The sequence below is a fragment of the Oncorhynchus masou genome, unplaced genomic scaffold (assembly GCF_036934945.1).
Source record: "Oncorhynchus masou masou isolate Uvic2021 unplaced genomic scaffold, UVic_Omas_1.1 unplaced_scaffold_1091, whole genome shotgun sequence".
Classification (NCBI taxonomy): domain Eukaryota; kingdom Metazoa; phylum Chordata; class Actinopteri; order Salmoniformes; family Salmonidae; genus Oncorhynchus; species Oncorhynchus masou.
This window is the reverse complement of record NW_027000627.1, coordinates 176,834-184,196: the sequence shown is the minus strand read 5'-3', so window position 1 is coordinate 184,196 and position 7,363 is coordinate 176,834.

The following is a 7,363-nucleotide window of genomic DNA, read 5'->3' as shown; positions in this document are numbered from 1 at the left end:
ACAACAGATTCATGGTGTGAGGTAGCAGAACAACAGATTCATGGTGTGAGGTAGCAGTACAACAGATTCATGGTGTGAGGTACAACAGATTCATGTTGTGAGGTAACAGTACAACAGATTCATGGTGTGAGGTAGCAGTACAACACATTCATGGTGTGAGGTACAACATATTCATGTTGTGAAGTAACAGTACAACAGATTCATGGTGTGAGGTACAACAGATTCATGTTGTGAGGTAACAGTTCAACAGATTCATGGTGTGAGGTACAACAGATTCATGGTGTGAGGTAGCAGTACAACAGATTCATGGTGTGAGGTACAACAGATTAATGTTGTGAAGTAACAGTACAACAGATTCATGGTGTGAGGTAGTAGTACAACAGATTCAATGTGTGAGGTAGCAGTACAACAGATTCATGGTGTGAGGTAGCAGTACAACAGATTCATGGTGTGAGGTAGCAGTACAACAGATTCATGGTGTGGGGTAGCAGTACAACAGATTCATGGTGTGAGGTACAACAGATTCATGGTGTGAGGTACAACAGATTCATGTTGTGAGGTAACAGTACAACAGATTCATGGTGTGGGGTAGCAGTACAACAGATTCATGGTGTGAGGTACAACAGATTCATGTTGTGAGGTACAACAGATTCATGGTGTGAGGTACAACAGATTCATGGTGTGAGGTAGCAGTACAACAGATTCATGGTGTGAGGTACAACAGATTCATGTTGTGAGGTAACAGTACAACAGATTCATGCTGTGAGGTACAACAGATTCATGGTGTGAGGTACAACATATTCATGTTGTGAGGTAACAGTACAACAGATTCATGGTGTGAGGTAGCAGTACAACAGATTCATGTTGTGAGGTACAACAGATTCATGGTGTGAGGTAGCAGTACAACAGATTCATGGTGTGAGGTACAACAGATTCATGTTATGAGGTAACAGTACAACAGATTCATGGTGTGAGGTACAACAGATTCATGGTGTGAGGTACAACAGATTCATGTTGTGAGGTAACAGTACAACAGATTCATGGTGTGAGGTAGCAGTACAACAGATTCATGTTGTGAGGTAGCAGTACAACAGATTCATGGTGTGAGGTAGCAGTACAACAGATTCATGGTGTGAGGTTCAACAGATTCATGTTGTGAGGTAGCAGTACAACAGATTCATGGTGTGAGGTAGCAGTACAACAGATTCATGGTGTGAGGTAGCAGTACAACAGATTCATGGTGTGAGGTAGCAGTACAACAGATTCATGGTGTGAGGTAGCAGTACAACAGATTCATGGTGTGAGGTAACAGTTCAACAGATTCATGTTGTGAGGTACAACAGATTCATGTTGTGAGGTAACAGTACAACAGATTCATGGTGTGAGGTACAACAGATTCATGGTGTGAGGTACAACAGATTCATGGTGTGAGGTACAACAGATTCATGGTGTGAGGTAGCAGTACAACAGATTCATGGTGTGAGGTAGCAGTACAACAGATTCATGGTGTGAGGTACAACATATTCATGTTGTGAGGTAACAGTACAACAGATTCATGGTGTGAGGTAGCAGTACAACACATTCATGGTGTGAGGTACAACAGATTCATGGTGTGAGGTAGCAGTACAACAGATTCATGGTGTGAGGTACAACAGATTCATGTTGTGAGGTAACAGTACAACAGATTCATGGTGTGAGGTAGCAGTACAACAGATTCATGGTGTGAGGTAGCAGTACAACAGATTCATGTTGTGAGGTACAACAGATTCATGTTGTGAGGTAACAGTACAACAGATTCATGGTGTGAGGTAGCAGTACAACACATTCATGGTGTGAGGTACAACAGATTCATGTTGTGAGGTAACAGTACAACAGATTCATGGTGTGAGGTACAACAGATTCATGTTGTGAGGTAACAGTTCAACAGATTCATGGTGTGAGGTACAACAGATTCATGGTGTGAGGTAGCAGTACAACCGATTCATGGTGTGAGGTACAACAGATTCATGTTGTGAAGTAACAGTACAACAGATTCATGGTGTGAGGTAGCAGTACAACAGATTCATGGTGTGAGGTACAACAGATTCATGTTGTGAGGTAACAGTACAACAGATTCATGGTGTGAGGTAGCAGTACAACATATTCATGGTGTGAGGTAGCAGTACAACAGATTCATGGTGTGAGGTAGCAGTACAACAGATTCATGGTGTGAGGTAGCAGTACAACAGATTCATGGTTTGAGGTACAACAGATTCATGTTGTGAGGTAACAGTACAACAGATTCATGGTGTGAGGTAGCAGTACAACACATTCATGGTGTGAGGTACAACAGATTCATGTTGTGAGGTAACAGTACAACAGATTCATGGTGTGAGGTACAACAGATTCATGTTGTGAGGTAACAGTTCAACAGATTCATGGTGTGAGGTACAACAGATTCATGGTGTGAGGTAGCAGTACAACAGATTGATGGTGTGAGGTACAACAGATTCATGTTGTGAGGTAACAGTTCAACAGATTCATGGTGTGAGGTACAACAGATTCATGTTGTGAGGTAACAGTTCAACAGATTCATGGTGTGAGGTACAACAGATTCATGGTGTGAGGTAGCAGTACAACAGATTCATGGTGTGAGGTAGCAGTACAACAGATTCATGGTGTGAGGTAGCAGTACAACAGATTCATGGTGTGAGGTAGCAGTACAACAGATTCATGTTGTGAGGAAACAGTACAACAGATTCATGGTGTGAGGTAACAGTACAACAGATTCATGTTGTGAGGTAGCAGTACAACAGATTCATGGTGTGAGGTACAACAGATTCATGTTGTGAGGTAACAGTACAACAGATTCATGGTGTGAGGTACAACAGATTCATGGTGTGAGGTACAACAGATTCATGGTGTGAGGTAGCAGAACAACAGATTCATGGTGTGAGGTAGCAGTACAACAGATTCATGGTGTGAGGTACAACAGATTCATGTTGTGAGGTAACAGTACAACAGATTCATGGTGTGAGGTAGCAGTACAACACATTCATGGTGTGAGGTACAACAGATTCATGTTGTGAGGTAACAGTACAACAGATTCATGGTGTGAGGTACAACAGATTCATGTTGTGAGGTAACAGTTCAACAGATTCATGGTGTGAGGTACAACAGATTCATGGTGTGAGGTAGCAGTACAACAGATTCATGGTGTGAGGTACAACAGATTAATGTTGTGAAGTAACAGTACAACAGATTCATGGTGTGAGGTAGTAGTACAACAGATTCAATGTGTGAGGTAGCAGTACAACAGATTCATGGTGTGAGGTAACAGTACAACAGATTCATGGTGTGAGGTAGCAGTACAACAGATTCATGGTGTGGGGTAGCAGTACAACAGATTCATGGTGTGAGGTACAACAGATTCATGGTGTGAGGTACAACAGATTCATGTTGTGAGGTAACAGTACAACAGATTCATGGTGTGGGGTAGCAGTACAACAGATTCATGGTGTGAGGTACAACAGATTCATGTTGTGAGGTACAACAGATTCATGCTGTGAGGTACAACAGATTCATGGTGTGAGGTAGCAGTACAACAGATTCATGGTGTGAGGTACAACAGATTCATGTTGTGAGGTAACAGTACAACAGATTCATGCTGTGAGGTACAACAGATTCATGGTGTGAGGTACAACATATTCATGTTGTGAGGTAACAGTACAACAGATTCATGGTGTGAGGTAGCAGTACAACAGATTCATGTTGTGAGGTACAACAGATTCATGGTGTGAGGTAGCAGTACAACAGATTCATGGTGTGAGGTAGCAGTACAACAGATTCATGGTGTGAGGTAGCAGTACAACAGATTCATGGTGTGAGGTAGCAGTACAACAAATTGATGGTGTGAGGTAGCAGTACAACAGATTCATGGTGTGAGGTAGCAGTACAACAGATTCATGTTGTGAGGTAGCAGTACAACAGATTCATGGTGTGAGGTACAACAGATTCATGTTATGAGGTAACAGTACAACAGATTCATGGTGTGAGGTACAACAGATTCATGGTGTGAGGTACAACAGATTCATGTTGTGAGGTAACAGTACAACAGATTCATGGTGTGAGGTAGCAGTACAACAGATTCATGTTGTGAGGTAGCAGTACAACAGATTCATGTTGTGAGGTAGCAGTACAACAGATTCATGGTGTGAGGTAGCAGTACAACAGATTCATGGTGTGAGGTTCAACAGATTCATGTTGTGAGGTAGCAGTACAACAGATTCATGTTGTGAGGTAGCAGTACAACAGATTCATGGTGTGAGGTAGCAGTACAACAGATTCATGTTGTGAGGTAGCAGTACAACAGATTCATGGTGTGAGGTAGCAGTACAACAGATTCATGGTGTGAGGTAACAGTTCAACAGATTCATGTTGTGAGGTACAACAGATTCATGTTGTGAGGTAACAGTACAACAGATTCATGGTGTGAGGTACAACAGATTCATGGTGTGAGGTACAACAGATTCATGGTGTGAGGTACAACAGATTCATGGTGTGAGGTAGCAGTACAACAGATTCATGGTGTGAGGTAGCAGTACAACAGATTCATGGTGTGAGGTACAACATATTCATGTTGTGAGGTAACAGTACAACAGATTCATGGTGTGAGGTAGCAGTACAACACATTCATGGTGTGAGGTACAACAGATTCATGGTGTGAGGTAGCAGTACAACAGATTCATGGTGTGAGGTACAACAGATTCATGTTGTGAGGTAACAGTACAACAGATTCATGGTGTGAGGTAGCAGTACAACAGATTCATGGTGTGAGGTAGCAGTACAACAGATTCATGTTGTGAGGTACAACAGATTCATGTTGTGAGGTAACAGTACAACAGATTCATGGTGTGAGGTAGCAGTACAACACATTCATGGTGTGAGGTACAACAGATTCATGTTGTGAGGTAACAGTACAACAGATTCATGGTGTGAGGTACAACAGATTCATGTTGTGAGGTAACAGTTCAACAGATTCATGGTGTGAGGTACAACAGATTCATGGTGTGAGGTAGCAGTACAACCGATTCATGGTGTGAGGTACAACAGATTCATGTTGTGAAGTAACAGTACAACAGATTCATGGTGTGAGGTAGCAGTACAACAGATTCATGGTGTGAGGTACAACAGATTCATGTTGTGAGGTAACAGTACAACAGATTCATGGTGTGAGGTAGCAGTACAACAGATTCATGTTGTGAGGTAGCAGTACAACAGATTCATGTTGTGAGGTAGCAGTACAACAGATTCATGGTGTGAGGTAGCAGTACAACAGATTCATGGTGTGAGGTTCAACAGATTCATGTTGTGAGGTAGCAGTACAACAGATTCATGTTGTGAGGTAGCAGTACAACAGATTCATGGTGTGAGGTAGCAGTACAACAGATTCATGTTGTGAGGTAGCAGTACAACAGATTCATGGTGTGAGGTAGCAGTACAACAGATTCATGGTGTGAGGTAACAGTTCAACAGATTCATGTTGTGAGGTACAACAGATTCATGTTGTGAGGTAACAGTACAACAGATTCATGGTGTGAGGTACAACAGATTCATGGTGTGAGGTACAACAGATTCATGGTGTGAGGTACAACAGATTCATGGTGTGAGGTAGCAGTACAACAGATTCATGGTGTGAGGTAGCAGTACAACAGATTCATGGTGTGAGGTACAACATATTCATGTTGTGAGGTAACAGTACAACAGATTCATGGTGTGAGGTAGCAGTACAACACATTCATGGTGTGAGGTACAACAGATTCATGGTGTGAGGTAGCAGTACAACAGATTCATGGTGTGAGGTACAACAGATTCATGTTGTGAGGTAACAGTACAACAGATTCATGGTGTGAGGTAGCAGTACAACAGATTCATGGTGTGAGGTAGCAGTACAACAGATTCATGTTGTGAGGTACAACAGATTCATGTTGTGAGGTAACAGTACAACAGATTCATGGTGTGAGGTAGCAGTACAACACATTCATGGTGTGAGGTACAACAGATTCATGTTGTGAGGTAACAGTACAACAGATTCATGGTGTGAGGTACAACAGATTCATGTTGTGAGGTAACAGTTCAACAGATTCATGGTGTGAGGTACAACAGATTCATGGTGTGAGGTAGCAGTACAACCGATTCATGGTGTGAGGTACAACAGATTCATGTTGTGAAGTAACAGTACAACAGATTCATGGTGTGAGGTAGCAGTACAACAGATTCATGGTGTGAGGTACAACAGATTCATGTTGTGAGGTAACAGTACAACAGATTCATGGTGTGAGGTAGCAGTACAACATATTCATGGTGTGAGGTAGCAGTACAACAGATTCATGGTGTGAGGTAGCAGTACAACAGATTCATGGTGTGAGGTAGCAGTACAACAGATTCATGGTTTGAGGTACAACAGATTCATGTTGTGAGGTAACAGTACAACAGATTCATGGTGTGAGGTAGCAGTACAACACATTCATGGTGTGAGGTACAACAGATTCATGTTGTGAGGTAACAGTACAACAGATTCATGGTGTGAGGTACAACAGATTCATGTTGTGAGGTAACAGTTCAACAGATTCATGGTGTGAGGTACAACAGATTCATGGTGTGAGGTAGCAGTACAACAGATTCATGGTGTGAGGTACAACAGATTCATGTTGTGAGGTAACAGTACAACAGATTCATGTTGTGAGGTAGCAGTACAACATATTCATGGTGTGAGGTAGCAGTACAACAGATTCATGGTGTGAGGTAGCAGTACAACAGATTCATGGTGTGAGGTAGCAGTACAACAGATTCATGGTTTGAGGTACAACAGATTCATGTTGTGAGGTAACAGTACAACAGATTCATGGTGTGAGGTAGCAGTACAACACATTCATGGTGTGAGGTACAACAGATTCATGTTGTGAGGTAACAGTACAACAGATTCATGGTGTGAGGTACAACAGATTCATGTTGTGAGGTAACAGTTCAACAGATTCATGGTGTGAGGTACAACAGATTCATGGTGTGAGGTAGCAGTACAACAGATTCATGGTGTGAGGTACAACAGATTCATGTTGTGAGGTAACAGTACAACAGATTCATGGTGTGGGGTAGCAGTACAACAGATTCATGGTGTGAGGTACAACAGATTCATGTTGTGAGGTACAACAGATTCATGGTGTGAGGTACAACAGATTCATGGTGTGAGGTAGCAGTACAACAGATTCATGGTGTGAGGTACAACAGATTCATGTTGTGAGGTAACAGTACAACAGATTCATGGTGTGAGGTACAACAGATTCATGGTGTGAGGTACAACATATTCATGTTGTGAGGTAACAGT